This window comes from Trichomycterus rosablanca, chromosome 6 (genome assembly GCF_030014385.1).
Source record: "Trichomycterus rosablanca isolate fTriRos1 chromosome 6, fTriRos1.hap1, whole genome shotgun sequence".
Classification (NCBI taxonomy): Eukaryota; Metazoa; Chordata; class Actinopteri; order Siluriformes; family Trichomycteridae; genus Trichomycterus; species Trichomycterus rosablanca.
The window spans coordinates 1,836,349-1,860,232 of NC_085993.1; positions in this window are offsets into that span (position 1 = coordinate 1,836,349).

The following is a 23,884-nucleotide window of genomic DNA, read 5'->3' on the forward strand; positions in this document are numbered from 1 at the left end:
TCTTAAAAGAGTGCCATGGAAACACAGATGAATTAACTGCTCGTTAGATTTCTTTCTTTTTTTATATATATATGTATAATTTTTTACTCATTTTATTACAGCACGTATGAATTGTGGATTATTTTCACTTACACGGCTGTGAAAGTCTTACATTATAAATCAATTGCTAATTAATTTTGTCATATTTTTGTGCCTTTTCGACGTGCTGCGTGTCATTTTTAGGAATCCGAGGCCCAATCTGAGAAAAACGTATAGTGGTATTTTGTAACACACCTCTCTCCTCGTACAGACTTACACTACATGGACGGAAGTATTTGGACACCTCTTTAACTAAATTAAATTGAATTGCTAACAGGTGTATATACAGGAAATTATATACATGCTTTCAACTTTGCATTAACAGTTTAGGGAAGGTTCTTTCCTGTTCCAGCATGACTGTGCCTTGCCTTGACCTCAGCCCCAAGCTCTGGAACATTAAATGGGGCACAAATTCCAACAGATATACTTCAAAATCTTGTGAGAAGCTTCTGAAGAGATCACACAGAGGGCGCTCTGATTTAATACAGATTGTTTTTGAAATAGGAAATCCGACAAGCTCACGGTCAGGCGTCCGAATACCTTTGGTCCATTTAGTGTGTGGTTATGTATACATCATCCTGTGATGCACTTGCCTCCTGGTCCTGGTGGATTCATGCTGAGCTTCAGGTGTTTGGATGGTGCCCATGCATGTCAAACCATCAAGCTTATGGGGAACTGCATTCACCTCGTTATTGTTCAGGATCTCAGATGCACTTCTCAGATGTCAGTGCTGTTTCATAATAACAATAATAATAATAATAATAATAAGCATTCATGGATGATTTTTGTACCTGATTAAAAGCCACAAATTGAACATTTGTCTATAGGGCGGCATAGTGGGTCGTGCTTTCCCTTCACGGCAAGAAGATCCTGGGTTTGAATCCCAGGGGAAGCGAAAATCACATCATTATTTATTTATTCACTATTTCTTTAACCTTATTACTAATCCTAAATTGCCACCGTCACAACATTTTTGGAATGTATGTTTAATAATATTAACAAATTAAATAAAACTCAGCAGATAAAAGATGAAATATCTCAGATTCATCCTGTCTGACATGAAATAAAATGATGTAAAAGTAAATGTAAGGAACTCTGTGTTTTTATTTTATTTGCATTTTCCATACTGTCCCAACTTTTTAAAAACGTGTTAAATCACGAAATTGAAGCAAATTAAAGGAAGTAAAGATCATAAAATTGATCCAATTAGAACGTGCATTAAGAATATCCTAAAACAATAGATACCGTAACACGGTAAGTGCAGTGAGAGCACGAGTGCACATTTTATCATTATAATTATAGACACATGAAAAGAAAAACTTTTAACACTGATTTTAAAATGTTCTACATTTAGAAGCTCATCTAAGGTTTTTTGGAGGTTTCATTCCAGTCGTCTGCAGCGTAACGAGTTAATGCTGCTTCATTATATTTAGTTCGGACTCAGGGTTAGACTAGCTGACCCGAGTCCCTGGATCTAAGAGACCTGCTTGTATGTATTCTAAGCCGGAACCGTTTAGTGATTGGGATTTGGGGATTTTTAATTTGCACTCAAGCAATTTTATGGTCTACAGTCATAAATAAGGAGTGATAAAGCGTATTACTACTAAATAATAACCTTTGGTTGTTGCTGACCATTTCTACACCTACTGTACATTTATTTCTTTACTAACTTACATTTTCTTGGACGTGAGAACACGACGTCACGTCCGTTATCATCCGTTCATTTTACTCCAGTTTGTTGGGAATTGTGGTGATAGATTGCAGGAATAAATCTGCATCAACCGTCGTGGTGTAAACAGTTTAAAATTCTGATTTTCTCATGCCATCGTGAATAATTGTGAATATACACCGATCAGCCATAACATTAAAACCACCTCCTTGTTTCTACACTCGCTGTTCTCTAATGGTGTGTTGTGCTGGTATGAGTGGATCAGACACAGCCGCGCTGCTGGAGTTTTTAAATACCGTGTCCACTCACTGTCCACTCTATTAGACGCTCCTACCTAGTCGGTCCACCTTGTAGATGTAAAGTCAGAGACGATCGCTCATCTATTGCTGCTGTTTGAGTCGGTCATCTTCTAGATGCTGCCCACGGGGCGCTGTTGGCTGGATGTTTTTTGGTTGGTGGACTATTCTCAGTCCAGCAGTGACAGTGAGGTGTCTGATCCACTCATACCAGCACAACACACACTAACACACCACCACCATGTCAGTGTCACTGCAGTGCTGAGAATCATCCACCACCTAAATAATACCTGCTCTGTGGGGGTCCTGTGGGGGTCCTGACCATTGAAGAACAGCATGAAGGGGGGTAACAAAGCATGTAGAGAAACAGATGGACTACAGTCAGTAATTGTAGAACTACAAAGTGCTCCTATATGGTAAGTGGAGCTGATAACATGGACAGTGAGTGTAGAAACCAGGAGGTGGTTTTAATCTTATGGCTGATGGGTGTATGTTATATAAATCTTCCCAATTTTGTCGTTTTCAGTTACTTGGGATTTTATAAACCAGTATCAGCACTTTAAACTCCATTCTGTTACTAACTGGAAGCCAGTTGTAGTGGAGTGATGTGCTCAGTTCCCTCAGTCCTGGTTAGAACTCCTAACAGAAGCAGCAGCAGCATCGTTCTAAACTATTTGTTTTAATCAAGTAAATTAGTAAATGTTTAACTCGATACCTTGATATTATAAACTCTGTATAATCATGATCATGATCGAGTGAATGTTAATTACCAAAGATCCTGCGATACACTAACGAGCACGCTAACCAACCGCACGTTTCACTGAGCATTCTGACTAATCTCAGATTCCAGATAAGTTTCCTGTAGGTGTTTTAAATACTTGTGACGCCAACGTGAGATCGAGTAACACACACTGTACATTTATACTACACACACACACACACACACACACACACACACACACTCTCTGCAAATGAAATTATAGCTTAATGAATCAAATTCAAGTAATGTGTGATCAACATGAAATCATTTTGACATTTTATTCATTTTTCTTATTCTGATTGTTCAGATTTGCTGCAGATGTGAGAAAATAAAGTGCTGAGTCACAGCAAAACATATCAGACATCAACAAGCAATAAAATAAATGTAAAGCTTATTAGTAAAATGTGGTGGAATAATATAAACAGATTCTATAGGGACGTCCAAATGTATATAAACATTAAACATGATGTTTATTATATTTTATTCTCTGTATAGATATTTATGTAGATCAGTGTTCCTGACCACAACCCTTGATTTATGAACTATTTATTTATTTATTTATTTAACAGCACAACATTTACATTTACAGCATTTAGCAGACGCTTTTATTAAAAGCGACTTACACAGTGAGCGGAACACAATGAGCAATTGAGGGTTAAGGGCCTTGCTCAGGGACCCAACAGTGGCAACTTGGTGGTGCCGGGGCTTGAACCGGCAACCTTCTGTTTACTAGTCCAGTACCTTAACCACTGAGCTATCACTGGCCCATCACTGACAACATTTTATTAGTAAAATGTGGTAAATTAAAGAAAACAGATTCTATAGGGATGTCCAAATATATATATAGAAATTAAACATGATGCTTATTTTACATTTCTTCTCTTTATAGATATTTATAAAGATTAATGTTCCTGATCACAAGCCTCAATTTATGAACTATTTATTTATTTATTTAATTATTGAGCCACTAAAAACAATAAAGTTTATTGGAGGAAAAACCAAGCAATAAAATAAATGTAATGCTTATGGGTAAAATGTGGTAAAATAAAGAAAACAGATTCTATAGGGACGTCCAAATGTATATAGACGTTAAACATGATGTTTATTATAAATTTATTATCTTTATAGATATTTATGAAGATCAATGTTCCTGATCACAAGCCTCAATTTATAAACTATTTATTTATTTATCATATTATTGAACAGCAAAACAAACATCAACAAGCAATAAAATAAATGTAATGCTTATGAGTAAAATGTGGTAAAATAAAGAAAACAGATTCAATATGGATGTCCAAATGTATATAGACATTAAACACAGTGTTTATTATAACTGTTCCTGATCACAATCTTTGATTTATAAACTATTTATATATTTATTTTATTATTAAGCCACTAAAAACAGTAAATCTTTTCAGAGGAAACTTAAAAACATCAACAAGAAATTAAAATACTTTTAATTCTTATTAGTAAAATGTGGTAAAATAAAGAAAATAGATCCGATAAGGATGTCCAAAAATATATAGACATTAAACATGATGCTTATTATATTTTCTTCTCTTTATAGATATTTATGAAGATCACTGTTCCTGATCACAAGCCTCAATTTATGAACTATTTATTTATTTACTTATTTATTTATTTAATTATTGAGCCACTAAAAACAGTAAATCTTATCAGAGGAAACTTAAAAACATCAACAAGAAATTAGAATACATGTAATGCTTATTAGTTAAATGTGGTGGAATAATATAAACAGATCCTATAGGGACGTCCAAATGTATATAGATGATGTTTATTATGAATTTCTCTGTATAGATATTTATGTAGATCAGTGTTCCTGATCACAAGCTTCAATTTATGAACTATTTATTTATTTATTAAGCTACTGAAAACAGCAAGCAATAAAATAAATGTAAAGCTTATTAGTAAAATGTGGTAAAATAAAGAAAACAGATTCTATAGGGACGTCCAAATGTATATAGACATTAAACATGATGTTTATTATACATTTATTCTCTATATAGATATTTATGAGAATCAATGTTCCTGATCACAAGCCTCGATTTATAAACAATTTATTTATTTGTAATTAAACCCAATAAATAATTAGTAGAATTTTTAAATGTAATTGACTTTACACTCCTGCTTTGTTAATCTAATAAAATAATCCATCCTGAGTTTTATGTATTGAATGTTTGTATTGAATATGAACACTGACACCTGCCCACATGTCTGTATGTATGTTATAAATACACACTGTATGGACAAAAGTATTGGGACACCCCTACTAATGTTTGAATTTATTTTATGAATGTAAATAAAGAAAATGATATGCTTTTAACAGTTTAGAACAGTTAAGGCCCTTTCCTGTTCCAGCATGACTGTGACTGGTTTAAAGAAACTCCAGTGTTCTGCAATGAGACCTGTCCTCAACCCCACTCAACAGCTCTGGGATGAACCGGAACATCAACTGAGGCTTTTCTTGGTCTTTTGAGTGAATTACACAAAAATAGAAGAGTGGCTGTTGTTCTAGCTGAAAAGATAACACAGAGATCGCTCTGTATTAATAGCAGGATGTTCGACAAACTCATGGTCAGGCGTCCAAATACTTTTGGCCTTATAGTGCATGTAAAGCCAGACCTCACACACCTTTATTAAGGCTCTTGTACTGTTCATCTGCTCAAATACATCAGATGTAAATAAAAAAATTCATAAATAAAAAGAAGACTGAAACAAAAATGGATTCAATTATTATTAATAATGATAATAATACCATTAATAATGACATGCTGTTTAATGGGCATCATTTAATTGTAATTATTTACAATTACTTTTTTATCCAAAGTGACAAAGTACTGTGACAGTATACAGTCTTAACGACTGAGGGTTAAGGGCCTTGCTCAAGGGCCCAACAGTGGCAACTTGGCAGTGGTGGGGCCTGAATCAGCGACCTTTCGATTATTAGTACAGTACCTTAACCGCTAGACTAAGTAATGTACAATTATTAAATATTATGTAAGCTACACCTATCACACAGATGTGTACTGTGGGTATACAATTACTGACTGATCATATCTTGTTTTGTGCACATTGTCACCCTCCTGTACTCTATTAATCAATTACAAGTGACCCCTATTAGACCCACTGACTAAATAATGTTTGGGTAGTGATTCATACTTACATGGTAATGACACGGCAATGTGTGTCGTTCTGGTATGACTGCAGCAGGTGCAACAGTGTTGGGATTTTTAAATACTGTTTAATCAATGAAGGTGTTGTAGGTGTGCAGTCAGAAACCAGAGCTCATTTTAATGCACAATGTGTATTCATGTGTATTAATCTTCCTCCAGTCTTATAGCAGCTGACACTTTCTGATCACATGACGCTGCTGGCTTTATATTTTCTGGTTGGAGCTCGTTTCTCCTCCCAGAACTGACATTTAGGTTTTATAAACATCTAAACAATGCTGATGTACCTGCTACACTAACACCAGTACACACACTAGCGTGTTTTAACCATGATGGTGTCATGGCAGTGCTGAGAATGGTCCAATGTGTGCTGTACTTGTTGTGGCACCTTATGGCTACTAATGAGGTAAAAAACTAAATAATGATGTGATTTCAAACAGGCCGAGTCTCTGATGAGTAAAGATGATCAGAGGATCCAGTTTGTCCACAAATGTGTGAGAAAATGATTCAAATGTTTAAAAACAATGAACCTCAAAGAAAGATTGGAAGGGATTTGCATGTTCTCCCTCTACAGTGCATATTATCATTAAACCATTCAAGGAATCAGGAGGAATTTCAGCACGTAAAGGACAAGGACACAAGATTAATCTGAACGCTCGTGATCTTCCATCCCTCAGACGGCGCCGCATCAAGAACCTCCACTCAACACTAGCTGATATAACCACATGGGTGAGGGATTAGTTTATCAAACCTTTATCAGCTCTACAATACAGAGTTACTGCACTAATCATACTTAAACCTTTACTGTGTAAAAAAGAAGCCTCATGTTAACCATGTCCAGAAGCGGCGTCGACTTCTCTGGGCTCGGAGGCATCTAGGATGGACCATCACACAGTGGAAGCGTGTATTCTGGTCAGATGAATCAGCATTCCAGGTCATTTTTGGAAAAAATGGACGCAGTGTGATCCGGACCAAAGGCAAAAAGGATCCAGACTGTTATCAGCAACACGTCCAAAAGCCAGAGTCTGTCATGGTATGGGGGTGTGTCAGTACCAGGGTCTGTCATGGTATGGGGGTGTGTCAGTACCAGGGTCTGTCATGGTATGGGGGTGTGTCAGTACCAGGGTGTATCATGGTATGGCGGTGTGTCAGTACCAGGGTCTGTCATGGTATGGGGGTGTGTCAGTACCAGGGTCTGTCATGGTATGGGGGTGTGTCAGTACCAGGGTGTATCATGGTATGGGGGTGTGTCAGTACCAGGGTGTATCATGGTATGGGGGTGTGTCAGTACCAGGGTGTATCATGGTATGGGGGTGTGTCAGTACCAGGGTCTGTCATGGTATGGGGGTGTGTCAGTACCAGGGTCTGTCATGGTATGGGGGTGTGTCAGTACCCTTGGTAAAGGTCATTTAGACTCTGTAATGCAGCATTAATGCAGAAAAGTACATTGAGATCTTAGAGCAACATGTGCTGCCTTCAAGACGTCGTCTTTTCCAGGGACGTCCAGCATTTTTCAACAAGACGATGCAAACCCACCTGCTGCACACATTACAAAGGCATGGCTGTGGAAGAAGAGGGTACGGGTACTGGACTGGCCTGCTTGCAGTCCTGACCTGTACCGACCCCGTACTGCTGCACATCTTAAGACGTGTTTGCAGGAAGAACAAAACAAAATAAAAGCTGAAACACTAAATCACTCGGTCTCCTCGGTGCCAAAACCTCTTTTAAGCGGTGAAAAGGAACGCCGACGGTACAAAGTAGTAAATGCTTTACCGTCCCAACTTTTTTTGGAATGTGTTGCAGGCCTGAAATGCAGGAATGGATGTTTATTAATAAATGAAATGAAGTTGAGCAGATAAAACATGAAATATCTCAGGTTCAACCTGTCTGACATCAAATAATAATTTTCCATACTGTCTCAACTTTTTCTGATTTGGGGTTGTATAAGAACATAAACAGAACAGCCCTGCCTGTGATATTGACTAGATTGACCGTACAAGTCCGAGCTTGTGGTCAGGATTCTGTTTTGTCTTGTGCTTTAGTCACGTCGGATTCTTACTGTCACATGTCCCATCCTGACCGCCGACGTTAACATGAGGATCAATCGGCCATGTGAGAACTTCAGCTCTCAGAAGCTCTACGTCTTATGTCGACCTAAATGGAGCACCTTTATATTAGTCATGTACACTGATCACTACACTCACTGTCCATTTTATCAGCTCCACTTACCACAATTACTGACTGTAGTCCATCTATTTCTCTACATGCTTTGTTACCCCCTTTCACCCTGTTCTTCAATGGTCAGGACCCCCACAGGACCACCACAGAGCAGGTATTATTTAGGTGGTGGATGATTCTCAGCACTGCAGTGACACTGACATGGTGGTGGTGTGTTAGTGTGTGTTGTGCTGGTATGAGTGGATCAGACACAGCAGCGCTGCTGGAGTTTTTAAACACCTCACTGTCACTGCTGGACCGAGAATCGTCCACCAACCAAAAATATCCAGCCAACAGCGCCCCGTGGGCAGCGTCCTGTGACCACTGATGAAGGTCTAGAAGATGACCGACTCAAACAGCAGCAATAGATGAGCGATCGTCTCTGACTTTACATCTACAAGGTAGACCGACTAGGAAGGAGTGTCTAATAGAGTGGACAGTGAGTGGACACGGTATTTAAAAACTCCAGCAGCGCTGCTGTGTCTGATCCACTCATACCAGCACAACACACATCAACACACCACCACCATGTCAGTGTCACTGCAGTGCTGAGAATGATCCACCACCTAAATAATACCTGCTCTGTGGTGGTCCTGTGGGGGTCCTGACCATTGAAGAACAGCATGAAAGGGGGTAACAAAGCATGTAGAGAAATAGATGGACTACAGTCAGTAATTGTAGAACTACAAAGTGCTTCTATATGGTAAGTGGAGCTGATAAAATGGACAGTGAGTGTAGAAACAAGGAGGTGGTTTTAATGTTATGGCTGATCGGTGTATAAACAGGTGTATCAATAAATCAATTATATAAAAGACATTATATGCTTCTAACTTGGCAGCAACAGTTTAGGGAAGGCCCTTTCCTTGAACCGGAACACCAAATGAGGCTTTCAATGGATAGATAAATTGACTTTGGAATGAACCAGAGATAAATATTACATCCCTCATGTAATGAAAACTAATGCGCTTGTGCACAAACCTGTCTCGTCAGTGATATTCGTGCATCTGCACGCCGTTTAGCCCTACGTTGTATATAAGCTGAATTTGGCGTGCTGGCGTACACAGGTTGCTAGCGTTGAGGTGAAAGACAGGAAGGCGTTTTCCAAATATAGTCCTCTTCTGCTCTACCTCGGCTAGCTGCGTGTCGGATGGTTGCGGGTTTTTTTTTTTTTTTCGAGTGTGCACGTACTACGCGACTCTGGGGTCTGCCACGGTGAATATCTGCGATGACGACGCGACGTGTGCAGAGTAATTTCACCAGAAAACCACATAAAATGCCGCCGTGCGCCTCGTGAAGAATTCTCTTTCTTCCACTTAACACCAGTCGACCTACTTTGTTGTTCTGCCTCGAGGAGGAAACGGATACGGCTTCGTAAATTAATTGTCGTTCGCTGAAGAGTGTGTGTGTGTGTGTGTTTTTACACTGATCTCATGTTGAGATTGACATCGTGGCCTGCAGATGTGTCTTCATTAGTCCTGTCAAACTGTCTTGTTAAAATGTTATTATATTTCCTTATATGGGAGGAGGTCTGGCACCATTAGCAACTGAGAAACCGACTTACAGTACTGTGATGGTATTGTATACTGTATAAGCAATTGAGGGTTAAGGGCCTTGCTTAAGGGCCCAACAGTGACAACCTGGCAGTTGTGGAACCAGCTTGAACCAGCGACCTTTCGATTACTAGTCCAGTACCTTTACCGCTAGGCTACAACTGCCCAAGCCTCTGTTAACAAAATAAAAAATATACACACACTGACCAGGCATAACATTATGACCACTGAACGGTGAAGAGAATAACACTGATTATCTCTTCATCACGGCACCTGTTAGTGGGGGGGGGGTATATTAGGCAGCGAGTGACATTTTATCCTCAGAGTTGATGTTAGAAGCAGGAAATTGGGCGAGCGTGAGGATTGTGATGGCTAGACGACCGGGTCAGAACATCTCCAAAACTGCAGCTCTTGTGGGGTCAGTATCTATCAAAAGTGCTCCAAGGAAGGAACAGAGGTAAACCAGCGACAGGGTCATGGGTGTCCAAGGCTCATGTGAAGGCTGGCCCGTGTGATCCGATCCAACAGACGAGCTCCTGTAGCTCAAACTGCTGAAGAAGTTCATGCTGGTTCTGATAGAAAGGTGTCAGAATACACAGAGCAGCACAGTTTGTTGTGTATGGAGCTGCAGACCAGTCAGGGTGATCATGCTGACCCCTGTCCACCACCGAAAGCGCCAACAATGGGCACGTGAGCATCGGAACTGGACCACGGAGCGATGGAAGAAGGCGGCCTGGTCTGATGAATCAGGTTTTGTTTTACATCACGTGGACGGCCGGGTGCGTGTGCGTCGCTTACCTGGGGAACACACGGCACCAGTATGCATTATGGGAAGAAGGCGAGCCGGCGGAGGCGGTGTGATGCTTTGGGCGACGTTCTGCTGGGAAACCTCGGGTCCTGCCATCCATGTGGATGTTACTCTGACACGTAGCTCCTACCTAAGCATCGTTACAGACCATGTTCATCCTTTCATGATGGCTATGGCGCCCTGCCACAAAGCAACAATGCTTCAGGGACGGTTTGAGGTGTTGACTTGGCCTCCAAATTCCCCAGATCTCAATCCAATCGAGCATCTGTGGGACGTGCTGGACAAACAAGTCCGATCCACGGAGGCCCCACCTCACAACTTACAGGAGTTAAAGGATCTGCTGCTGACATCTTGGTGCCAGATACCACAGCACACCTTCAGGAGTCTAGTGGAGTCCATGCCTCGACGGGTCAGGGCTGTTTTGGCAGCAAAAGGGGGGCCAAGACAATGTTAGGAAGGTGGTAATAATGTTATGCCTCATCGGTGTGTATATACAGTATGTGTACTTATAGTGGTACTGAGTAAATGAGGTAAAAAACATGTTCTGATATACAGTTAACAGCGTAGATTATATAGCAGCAGAGATATGAAAGATCTCTAACTGATGAAAGCAGAAAGAAAATCCATCCAGTGTTTTCACTCATCAACTTCACTGTATATAAAAATAAACACATTTAGAAAATGATGCCTGCAGCACACTCCAAAATTTGGGACACAGGTGTGTTTACCCCTCTGTTACATCAGCGTTCCTATTGAAGAGACTTTCTAAAGGTTCGGGAAGTGAGAACACTGATAGTTGCAGTTTTACAAGTATATACAATTTATATACACCGATGAGCCATAACATTAAAACCACCTCCTTGTTTCTACACTCACTGTCCATTTTATCAGCTCCACTTACCATATAGAAGCACTTTGTAGTTCTACAATTACTGACTGTAGTCCATCTGTGTCTCTACATGCTTTATCATGACCACCACAGAGCAGCTATTATTTAGGTGGTGGATGATTCTCAGCACTGCAGTGACACTGACATGGTGGTGGTGTGTTAGTGTGTGTTGTGCTGGTATGAGTGGATCAGACACAGCGATGCTGATGGAGTTTTAAACACCTCACTGTCACTGCTGGACTGAGAATAGTCCACCAACCAAAAATATCCAGCCAACAGCGCCCCATGGGCAGCGTCCTGTGACCACTGATGAAGGTCTAGAAGATGACCGACTCAAACAGCAGCGATAGATGAGCGATCGTCTCTGACTTTACATCTACAAGGTGGACCGACTAGGTAGGAGCGTCTAATAGAGTGGACAGTGAGTGGACACGGTGTTTAAAAACTCCAGCAGCGAGAATCATCCACCACCTAAATAATACCTGCTCTGTGGGGGTCCTGTGGTGGAAAGGGGGTAACAAAGCATGCAGAGAAACAGATGGACTACAGTCAGTAGTTGTAGAACTACAAGGTGCTTCTATATGGTAAGTGGAGCTGATAAAATCAAGGAGGTGGTTTTAATGTTATGGCTGATCGGTGTATATATATTTATATAAAATAAAATATTACTTCTCTTTCACTAATCGAAGGGACTGGGTCTGATTCCCAGCCCGGGCGGCCAGGGTCCTTTCTGTGTGGAGTTTGCATGTTCTCCCCGTGTCTGTGTAAGTTCATTGTGACATTATTAGCAGTTATTTATTTATTAGGATTTTAGACAAGAAGGTATTTTTTCTTGGTAATAATGTCAGTCATTTCAGAAATCTCTGCTCTTAAGCATTCAGACATTTTACTGTAATGATTACACAATTTTACAAAATATTTGGAGGATTTTCTCTCTTTTTTCCACCTCTAATCATCAAAAATTTCATGGAGTCTTCAGGGGAATTTACTCACAACCTTCTTGTGACAGAGAATTTCCCCCTCTGGTATCTTCCCGTTTATATCGAGCGTCCCACTAAAACCACTTTGCGTATTTACTCACCAGCAGGAGAAAACCTCTCCAGAATAAACTCCGCCGAATAAAGAGCGCCGTCAACTTCTCTTCAACCCACTTGGGGTGTTTTTTTTTTTTTTGGGTGCGCCGGTTGCGAGACTGGAAGAGCGGGCGTAATTTACCGCGCCCCCCTGCAGTGCCCGGGCACACGCGAATGAGATAATTACTAAGAAACCTTGGCAAACTTTTACCCAGACTGTAAAAATAACCAACCCACTTCGATAAGAACGGAACGATATGATGATAAATCAGGAATTCATTGATTTAGTTTGTTTGTTTTTGGATAAAACTGGAATGTGTTTGAGCCAAATGGTTGAGTCAGACGTCTGATTGGTAACGATGAGCCAAACTTTAAACAACCATTAAAACCTTCTGTTTTCTTTTCGTTGCCTTTTGCAATAGAACATCGTGCTCTAGTATTTTCCTGATTAAATAAACACACCAGAACCTCACAGCACTCTCAGTACTCTCAGTACTCACAGCGCTCTCAGTACTCTCAGTACTCACAGTACTCACACTACTCTCAGTACTCACAGCGCTCTCAGTACTCTCAGTACTCTCAGTACTCACACTACTCTCAGTACTCACAGCGCTCTCAGTACTCTCAGTACTCACAGTACTCACACTACTCTCAGTACTCACAGCGCTCTCAGTACTCTCAGTACTCACAGTACTCACACTACTCTCAGTACTCACAGCGCTCTCAGTACTCTCAGTACTCTCAGTACTCACACTACTCTCAGTACTCACAGTGCTCTCAGTACTCTCAGTACTCACAGTACTCACACTACTCTCAGTACTCACAGCGCTCTCAGTACTCTCAGTACTCTCAGTACTCACACTACTCTCAGTACTCACAGCGCTCTCAGTACTCTCAGTACTCACAGTACTCACACTACTCTCAGTACTCACAGTGCTCTCAGTACTCTCAGTACTCTCAGTACTCACACTACTCTCAGTACTCACAGTACTCACACTACTCTCAGTACTCTCAGTACTCACACTACTCTCAGTACTCACAGTACTCACACTACTCTCAGTACTCACAGTACTCACACTACTCTCAGTACTCACAGCGCTCTCAGTACTCTCAGTACTCTCAGTACTCACACTACTCTCAGTACTCACAGCGCTCTCAGTACTCTCAGTACTCACAGTACTCACACTACTCTCAGTACTCACAGCGCTCTCAGTACTCTCAGTACTCTCAGTACTCACACTACTCTCAGTACTCACAGTGCTCTCAGTACTCTCAGTACTCACAGTACTCACACTACTCTCAGTACTCACAGCGCTCTCAGTACTCTCAGTACTCTCAGTACTCACACTACTCTCAGTACTCACAGTGCTCTCAGTACTCTCAGTACTCTCAGTACTCACACTACTCTCAGTACTCACAGTGCTCTCAGTACTCTCAGTACTCTCAGTACTCACACTACTCTCAGTACTCACAGTGCTCTCAGTACTCTCAGTACTCTCAGTACTCACACTACTCTCAGTACTCACAGTGCTCTCAGTACTCTCAGTACTCTCAGTACTCACACTACTCTCAGTACTCACAGTGCTCTCAGTACTCTCAGTACTCTCAGTACTCACACTACTCTCAGTACTCACAGTGCTCTCAGTACTCTCAGTACTCTCAGTACTCACACTACTCTCAGTACTCACAGTGCTCTCAGTACTCTCAGTACTCTCAGTACTCACACTACTCTCAGTACTCACAGTGCTCTCAGTACTCTCAGTACTCTCAGTACTCACACTACTCTCAGTACTCACAGTGCTCTCAGTACTCTCAGTACTCTCAGTACTCACAGCGCTCTCAGTACTTTTAGTACTCTTAGTACTCTCAGTACTCTTAGTACTCTTAGTACTCTTAGTACTCTCAGCACATTAGAGAAAGAAAAAAGAAAGACAGAAAAAAAGACAGACAGAAAGAAAGACACATTAGAGAAAGAAAGAAAGAAAGAAAGACAGACAGACAGACAGACAGACAGACAGACAGACAGACAGACAGACAGAACGAAAGACACATTGGAGAAAAACACATTAGAGAAAGAAAGAAAGACACATTATAGAAAGACAGACAGGCAGAAAGAAAGAAAGAAAGAAAGAAAGAAAGAAAGAAAGAAAGAAAGAAAGAAAGAAAGAAAGAAAGAAAGAAAGAAAGAAAGAAAGAAAGAAAGAAAGAAAGAAAAAGAAAGAAAGACTTAAGAACTAATTCAGTTGAACTAAACCTGTAACTTTAGTAACACTGAGTGTAAAATCGTTCTTTTTCTCTGTAAGAATATTTTGGAGCTTCAGCTCGTCGTCACTGAGCGCTCGAGTCGGCCGAGTTTGTCAGAGAAGTGATGCAACCGCGCTGTAACATCTGCTGTAAGTGAGAACGCCGAGACCCTCTCGCTTCCTTTTCACAAAAATAACGAGCCACTTTTTCATCATGAAGTTTGCACAAAAATTTTCCTCCTCTTGTCCAAGAGGAGCACCTCACAAACACTTCATATTCACGTCAAAAATAAACAGTCGTCTTGTTTTTGTGGTCGGACCAGAGAGCTTAAAAGTGTTCCCTTACAGCGTTCCCTTACAGCGTTCCCTTACAGCGTTCCCTTACAGCGTTCCCTTACAGCGTTCGCTTTCGAGCATCGTGACCCCTATAAAGCAGCTCAAAATTTACTTTCTATTACACAATGACACACAGAATTTGCTTGGAGCTAAAATAAAAACAAATAAACACAACCCATCGTGATTCATAATGAAAAGGACGCCTTGAGTGGCGAGTTCTGATTTTACATCAGAACCAGTTTAATCGTAGCCAGTTCCTCTCCCTCTGCTGGAGACCTCAATGGTGTACGAGGAGGGTATATTCCCCTGACACGCCCTCCCTCTGACACTTGCGCTCCACCGACCCCTCTCTTATTCACCCGTACTTTGGTGGATTGGAGCGTGAGGTCGGTCTCTCGCAGGGAGAGTCACACGCTGATCTCTACGTTCCTTCACTTCTGTACAGGCGCCTCGGGCTACTAACCAGGGTCCTTACACAGAGTAAGTCCCGTCTTTTTCCACCCTGCAGACTAGTGGTCAATATTGTCTGCTACAAGGCGCCCGCTGACCGGTAGCTGAGATTCAAACTAGGCGACCTACAGTACTGTGACAGTATACAGTCTAAGCAATTGAGGGTTAAGGGCCTTGTTCAAGGGCCCAACAGTGGCAACCAGGCAGTGGTGGGGCTTGAACCAGCGACCTTTCGATTACTAGTCCAGCACCTTAACCACTAGGCTACAACCGCCCTTTATTAATGATTTCTGAAATTTCTGTTTTTACTGTGTGTGGCACGATGACTCGGTGGGTAGCACTGTCGCCTCACAGCAAGAAGGTCCTGGGTTCGATCCCCAGGCCGGGCGGTCCGGGTCCGTTCTGTGCTGAGTTTGCATGTTCTCCCCTTGTGTCTGCGTGGGTTTCCTCCCACAGTCCAAAAACATGCAGTCAGGTTATTTGGAGACACTGAATTGCCCTATAGGTGAATGTGTGTGTGTATGTGTGTGTGCCCTGCAATGGTCAGGCCCCGTCCAGGGTGTTACTGTGTGCCTTGCGCCCATTGAAAAGCTGGGATAGGCCCCAGCATACTCACCCCCCCCCCCCCCCCCCCCCCCGACCCTGATTGGTAAAGCGCTTAAGAAAGTGAGTGTGTGTGTGTATGTATATACAGGTATATATACAGTATATTTTATTTTATTTTATTTTTTATTTTTTTTACTATATTCTCATATATTTAAATTGAAATACTACTCAAAATTAAATATCGTTAACATCATTCTCTATAAAATGCTGCAGTATTTTAACTTCATGATTAAAAAAGAAGAATCTCTTTATCCTCACTGGCTGAACGTTGGTGGCCACATGACCTTTTCCCCTTGTTTACAAAATCAAAACAAGCCTTGATGTGGATTAAAATCTTCGTTAAATTGTTTAAATATTATCAGAGAGCCGCATTATTTACTGAAACAGTTAATAAAAGTACAGAAGCTCTAATCCGCATGACTAAAGGTCATGTCCTGCAGGGGACTTGAGCTCCACCACATGTGGGACATGTTTAAAACATTAATGTTGATGATAAACGCTGAACTCGACCCTCGTACAGATGAAACGGTGGTGAGGTTTTTAGAGAGTCGATAAGATCTATTCGGCCGATAGTGAAAGCGCACTCGGCGCACACACGGAGGGGCAGATTGCTCTCGGTAATGAAAGGAAGCTGCGAGTGTCGGTATTGTTATCAGTCAGGTTCAAGCATGCGTCGGTCACAGTGGCGTGACTCAACACGAGTGTGTGTGTGTGTGTGTGTGTGCGCAACGGAGGTGTGTGTGAGGGGGGATTTTAGTGGTTTACGCTTCTCTATTCATTAAATCAGCATCCACTTTAATGAAATTGGTTCAGTATCAAATGTCATGTGGTTACTTTTAGGAAAATTGGTCCACCCCAGCGTCCAGTTCTACCCACAGTAGACACACACAGTGTGTGTCTAGAGAGCACCAAGTTTGGAAAGAGCCGCTGAGGGGCGTAAAAGTGACTCATCCGTGCACCCGATCAGAGGTGTAAAACATGCACAGCAACCACAGTCCTAAAAGTTCAAAGTTCTAACCTTAGTTGAACTCTACATGCTTTGTTAACCTGCTTTCACCCTGTTCTTCAATGGTCAGGACCACCACAGAGCAGGTATTATTTAGGTGGTGGATGATTCTCAGCACTGCAGTGACACTGACATGGTGGTGGTGTGTTAGTGTGTGTTGTGCTGGTATGAGTGGATCAGACACAGCAGCGCTGCTGGAGTTTTTAAATCCCGTGTCCACTCACTGTCCACTCTATTAGACACTCCTACCTAGTCGGTCCACCTTGTAGATGTAAAGTCAGAGACGATCGCTCATCTATTGCTGCTGTTTGAGTCGGTCATCTTCTAGACCTTCATCAGTGGTCACAGGACGCTGCCCACAGGGCGCTGTTGGCTGGATGTTTTTGGTTGGTGGACTATTCTCAGTCCAGCAGTGACAGTGAGGTGTTTGAAAACTCTGATCCACTGTGCTGAGAATGATCCACCACCTAAATAATACCTGCTCTGTGGTGGTCCTGTGGGGGTCCTGACCATTGAAAAACAGGGTGAAAGCAGGTTAAAACGTATGTAGAGAAACAGATGGACTACAGTCAGTAATTGTAGAACTACAAAGTGCTTCTATACGGAGGTGGTTTTAATGTTATGGCTGATTAGTGTATATATACAGTATACTGTATATTTGTCTGCCAACCCTTCCAAAGATGGGACCATTTAAGTCCAATGGTGGTGTGCTTCATACACTTTGATTGCTCACTTCATTGCTCGGGACTAGTATATATATATACAGTAGTTACTTGTCTTTGGACTGTGGGAGGAAACCGGAGCTCCCGGAGGAAACCCATGCAGACACAGTACATGCAAACTCCACACAGAAAGGACCCGGACCGTCCCACCTGCGAATGAAACCCAGGACCTTCTTGCTGTGAGGCGACAGCGCTACCCACCGAGCCACGGTTTTTAAACAGGGTCGAGGGTTCACTTATTTCGTTCGCTTTTCGGTTGGGTGTGAGATGTGAGTAATATTTACCAGCCTGTGTACCGTGTTCTGCGCCGACAATCAAACCCTGTTGAACTGTAACGCACCTGAGTTATTTTGGTCTGGAATCCGGGCTAAACTCTTACCTAGGATCAAGGTTCATATTGACACTGTTTATATTAAGACATTTTTTGGATGGCTGTGGGTTAATCAGCAGCCGGTACACAACTCCTGATACCGCTTAGACGTTTTGTTCCAGCGCTTGTGTTTACCGATACGCCACGAGGGAGGACGGCGTGTTTTCTTGAGTACACTGAGCGGAGTTTCACTTCTTCCTCCTTGTGTGCAATTAAGGTCATGCTGCAGTTTGTGGTAAAGATGTCAGCCACTATTTCGATGAAACTGGTGTGTTCCAGTCGCCTACGGCTCTGCAGTCATGAGAACGTGAGGCTTCCTGAGATTTGACCCAACCCAACCCAACACTTCTGTTTTTGGCTTTTTCAAGGGCACGACTTCATCCTCGAGTGCTTTTTTGTCGTTTCAGTCCGAATCCGTTCTGCGAAGCGTGATGTAGATCGCGGCGTGGGCCGTGCAGCGTCGGGGTAAACGTGTGCACGCCGTCACAGGATGTCACACATGTAAGAGCAGAGTCTGAGAGGTGGCGTTTCCTCTCGTCGGTCAGGTGACGTTACGGGTTACAGAGGAGTGGGAACGAGGGTGCCGAACCCTCAGATTAAGGAAGGTGGGGGGGGGGGGCACACAGCTGTCCCGCTGACGTTAGACGCCATAGCACATCGTTTCAGCGAGACGTTTCCTGCTGTATATACCGATCAGTCATAACATTAAAACCACCTCCTTGTTTCTACACTCACTGTCCATTTTATCAGCTCCACTTACCATATAGAAGCACTTTGTAGGTCTACAATTACTGACTGTAGTCCATCTGTTTTTCTGCATGCTTTGTTAGCCCCTTTCATGCTGTTCAACCACAGGGCAGGTATCATTTAGATGGTGGATCATTCTCAGCACTGCAGTGACACTGACATGGTGGTGGTGGGTTAGTGTGTGTTGTGCTGGTATGAGTGGACCTCACTGTCACTGCTGGACTGAGAGTAGTCCACCAACCAAAAACATCCAGCCAACAGCGCCCCGTGGGCAGCATCCTGTTACCACTGATGAAGGTCTAGAAGATGACCGACTCAAACAGCAGCAATAGATGAGCGATCGTCTCTGACTTTACATCTACAAGGTGGACCGACTAGGTAGGAGGTCATCTATATTACGCCCCTGTCCCACCTTTTTACACTCCTCCCCTGCGGTTCCCCTCACACCGTATCTTGCGTTCTCATTGGCTGTTCGACATAGCACTCATTGCCAGTCGGGCAACTCAGATCCAGATATCTGACAAGCTAGATATCTCTCTTCAGGTCGCCGGTGAGCCGCTCAGGTCGAGCTGTTGAGTAGTTCACACATAACGATCGAGAGCCGAGTTTCGATCGCTGAGCGAACGCCGAGTTGCTCCCGAGCCGGCAAATCTAGCGCCGACCAGTCGCCGAGCGAAAATCAGGGCAAGATTCGTGTAGAGGCATTAAGAGACTCCCGATTACAAGAGATCCAGTCGTGTAGTGTAAACTATAGAGCGATTTGAACATTTTGAAAGTCATGTAGTGTGAACTTGGCATAAGCGAGTGCTAACTGAATTGCCGTAGGATTGCTAGGACGCCTCATAGAGCAGATTGAACGCTACACTAATGAAAAAGGTTAAATCGCCAAACACAAACCTTACAGTTTGAATTTCACAGTGAATTGTGTATCACACGGATCGTGGATTAGGTGAGACCTTACTCACTAAGTAGTGAAGCCACTAGTGTTGGCAGGTGGTGCCCACATGCCTTTGTAATGTGTTTTTTAAAGCAGAAAGCAAACGCTCGAGGCATTTGTACCATGTGAAAGACGTGTGTGTGTTTTGAACTTCAGTGACCCAATGTTCCTTTCTAGGCACAAAAAAAAAGAGGGAGTGTTCGTCTCGTCCGCCCTCGTCTGACTCTTATCCCTGACCGTGGCTGATATGTTAGGCCTGTTTGTTTCAGTTTATTCAGGAATGCGTTTCGAGCCGCGCTCCGTACGCTCGGCCGTGTCTGCTCGTCTGAATCCCGGCTGATATGGGAAGGTTGAGCTGATTTTATTATCAGAAATGATTTCTGGCTCTAAAATCGGTCGTCTGGTGTGTGTACGAGCGAGCGAGAGCAGAAAGGAGTGAAGTGATGAAGCAGACAGACGGTAGATTATTTTATTATTTAGTTTGTTTGTTTGTTTGTTTTTCCTGGTGAACATCAGTCAGAACTGTGCCACCTGGTGGATACCAGACACCCATCATCATCATCATCATCATCATCATCATCATCATCACTCGCTTTTTAGCTCAAGCCTCTGGCATACATTTTTTAAATCTGCTGTTTTTGATTTAGGGCAGTACGTTGCCTCATGGCAAGACATAACTGGGATTGATTCCCTTTTCTGTGTGGAGTTTGCATGTTCTCCCTGTGTCTGTGTTGGTTTCCTCCGGGAGCTCCGGTTTCCTCCCACAGTACAAAGATGTGCAGTCAGGTTAATTACATTTACATTTTCAGCATTTAGCGGACGCTTTTATCCAAAGCGACTTAAAGTACTGGGACAGTATACAGTCTAAACAATTGAGGGTTAAGGTCCTTGCTCAAGGGCCCAACAGTGGCAATCTGGCAGTGGTGGGGCTTGAACCAACAACCTTTGGATTACTAGTCCAGTACCTTAACCACTAGGCCACAACTGTCCCACGTGAAGTCGTCTGGCTTTAAGTGTAATTTCAAAATTATTCTTTAAATTATTTACATTTTATACTCCAAATTATTTCAATTTTTTTCTCCAAATTATTTCAATTTTATTCTTTAAATAATTTTAACTTTATTCTACAAACTATTTTAGTTTTATTCTCTGAATCATTTTAACTTTTATTCTCCAAAATATTTCAATTTTATTTTCCAAATTATTTCAATTTTATTTTCCAAATTATTTCAATTTTATTCTTCCAATAATTTTAACTTTATTCTACAAATTATTTCAATTTTATTCTTTGAATCATTTTAACTTTTATTCATTTTATTTTTATTGTTCAAATGATTTTTTTTTTCATTTTTATTCTTGAATTATTTTAACTTTTTTCTCCAAATTATTTTAATTATATTCTCCAAATTATTTAAATTTTATTCTACAAATTATTTCAATTTTATTGCACAAATTATTTAATTTTTTCCCCAAATTATTTCAATTTTATTCTTTAAATAATTTCAAATTTATTCTTCAAATTATTTTAACTTCATTCTACAAATTATTTTAATTTTATTCTCCAAATTACTTCAATTTTATTTTTTAAATTATTTCAATTTTATTCCAGAAATTATTTCAACTTTTTTCTACAAATTATTTCGACTTTATTCTACAAATTAATTCAATTTTATTCTCTAAAATATTTCAATTTTTTTCTACAAATTATTTAGATTTTATTCCCCAATTGATTTTAATTTTATTCTACAAATTATTTTAATTTTTTTTTCCAAAATATTTCAATTTTATTCTCTAAATTATTTTAATTTTATTTTTGAAAACAATTTCAATTTTATTATTCAAATCATTTCAAATTATTCTCCAAGTCATTCAAGTTTACTCAATTTATTTTAATATTATTCTTCAAATCACTTTATTCACAAATCAATTAATTTGTACTTTATTCTCAAAACTTTATTCTCCAACTGTGTTTGATTACAAAACTTTATATTAAAAATATTTTAACAGTGGTCTTAATGAACTGTTTTCTAAAACACTTGGTTTAAAGTAGTAAAACTGTAAAAAAAAAAAAAAAAAAAAGATTGTTATGAACAATATCATTAAAAGAAGTATTCAGCTATTAATAACCTATTGTTTTAACACATCAGGCCAAGTGCTTTTATTTTAATTGTCTCACTAAAGCTGAGCTTTAACCCGTCTGTCTGCTTAAACTTAAGACAGAAGTAATTAGGTGACATTGATACTGAACTTGTTCTGCAGGTTTATTCCACAATCTGAAACACATCATGTGCTGATTCATATTCAGCTTTTGTAGCGGCAGCTCGACATTATCTGAAAGTTTCAGTTCAGCTCGAGGATTCTGTGTTACGGGCCGAGAGAATAGATCAGCGGCTAGATTAGGATAAAAAAACAGACTGCAAACAAACGCGCGGCGTTTTTGTTTCAGCGCTAAATCAACCAATCAGGTGTTTGTTCAGTCTGCGACCCGATCGTACAGAGATTAAACGTGAGTGTACACAGTTCTACACGATCACGTCCATTCATCTGGGATTCATTTAGAAGTGATTTTACAGTCTACAGATTACGAAGTGTGTTCCTAACATATCAGTTAGTACCAGAACAAACAGAACGTACATACAGTACAATAATAAAAATATTTAAATTATATTGTAATACATTTATTTATCAAAATATTAAGTACAATGGCCTAGTATAAAATTGCACATTCATATTTAGACAGCTGACCGTGAGTGACCTCTGCTCCTCTTAGACGGCTTGTCTGTGGGAATTTGTGCCCAATCACCTAAAACATGACAGCATTTATATGGATGTTGATTTTACAGTCTACAGATTGGAAAGTGTGTTTCTAACATATCATTTAGTACCAGAACAAACAGAACATACATAAAGAAGAATAAATAAAATGTCTTTTCTTAGACAAGCTACAAAGTGCTTCACAATCAATAAGATACGATATGAATAAAAGAAATAAAACACACATAAAATACATATAAAAGCAGAAAAACAACCCGGCTACATCCATGGAAGGAATAAAAACAGACATAAACCATACAACCAGTGCAGCTTCATCTAATAAACAATAAAACAGGAAACGTCATCTAGAGTCCATTCTCAAAGGTATAAAAATATGTCTTAAGCCTTCTTTTAAAAATCTCCTTTGACCCAGCAAGTCTAATATCCAAGGGCAGGGTATTCCACAACTTGGGTCCCTTCCGTTTCCACTTTGTCCTAGGTACAACTAAAAGCCCCTGACTGGAGGACCTCAGAGCCCTGGCACCGGAATACGGAACTTAGGTCAGAAATATATTCTGGTCCATCACCATGCACCGCCTGGAATGTTAAAACCAAGATTTTTGAACTGAACTCTAAAAGCAACAGGCAACCAGTGCAACGATGCCAGCATCGGGGTAATATGCTCCCATCTTTTAGTCCAAGTGAGTACTCGGGCGGCTGCATTTTGGACCTATTGCAGCCGTGCCATTTCCCCTTGACTAAGACAAGTAAAAAGAGTGTTACAGTAATCAAGGCGTGATGATACAAAAGCATGAATAATCCTCACTGTATCCTGGCATTTTTCTGGTTTTAGCGATGTTTCTCAATTAAAAATAACAAGCCTGTACCAGCTTTGTTACATGCATTGAGAAATTCAGCTCAGAATGAAAAATAACACCGAGGTGTTCTTAGGCAGCTGACCATGAGCTTGCTGGATGTCCAATTTCAAAAACAAAAGCCCTGTGAGGGCTTGTCTGTGAGAATTTGTGTCCATTTAGTCAAAAGATGACAGCATTTGTACGGCTGGGCACTGATGTTGATTTTACAGTCTACTATCAGTTAGTATCAGTACTAACAGACTGTACTAAAAAAATGTTTAGTGATATTATAATACATTTATTTATCAAAAATATTAAGTACAGC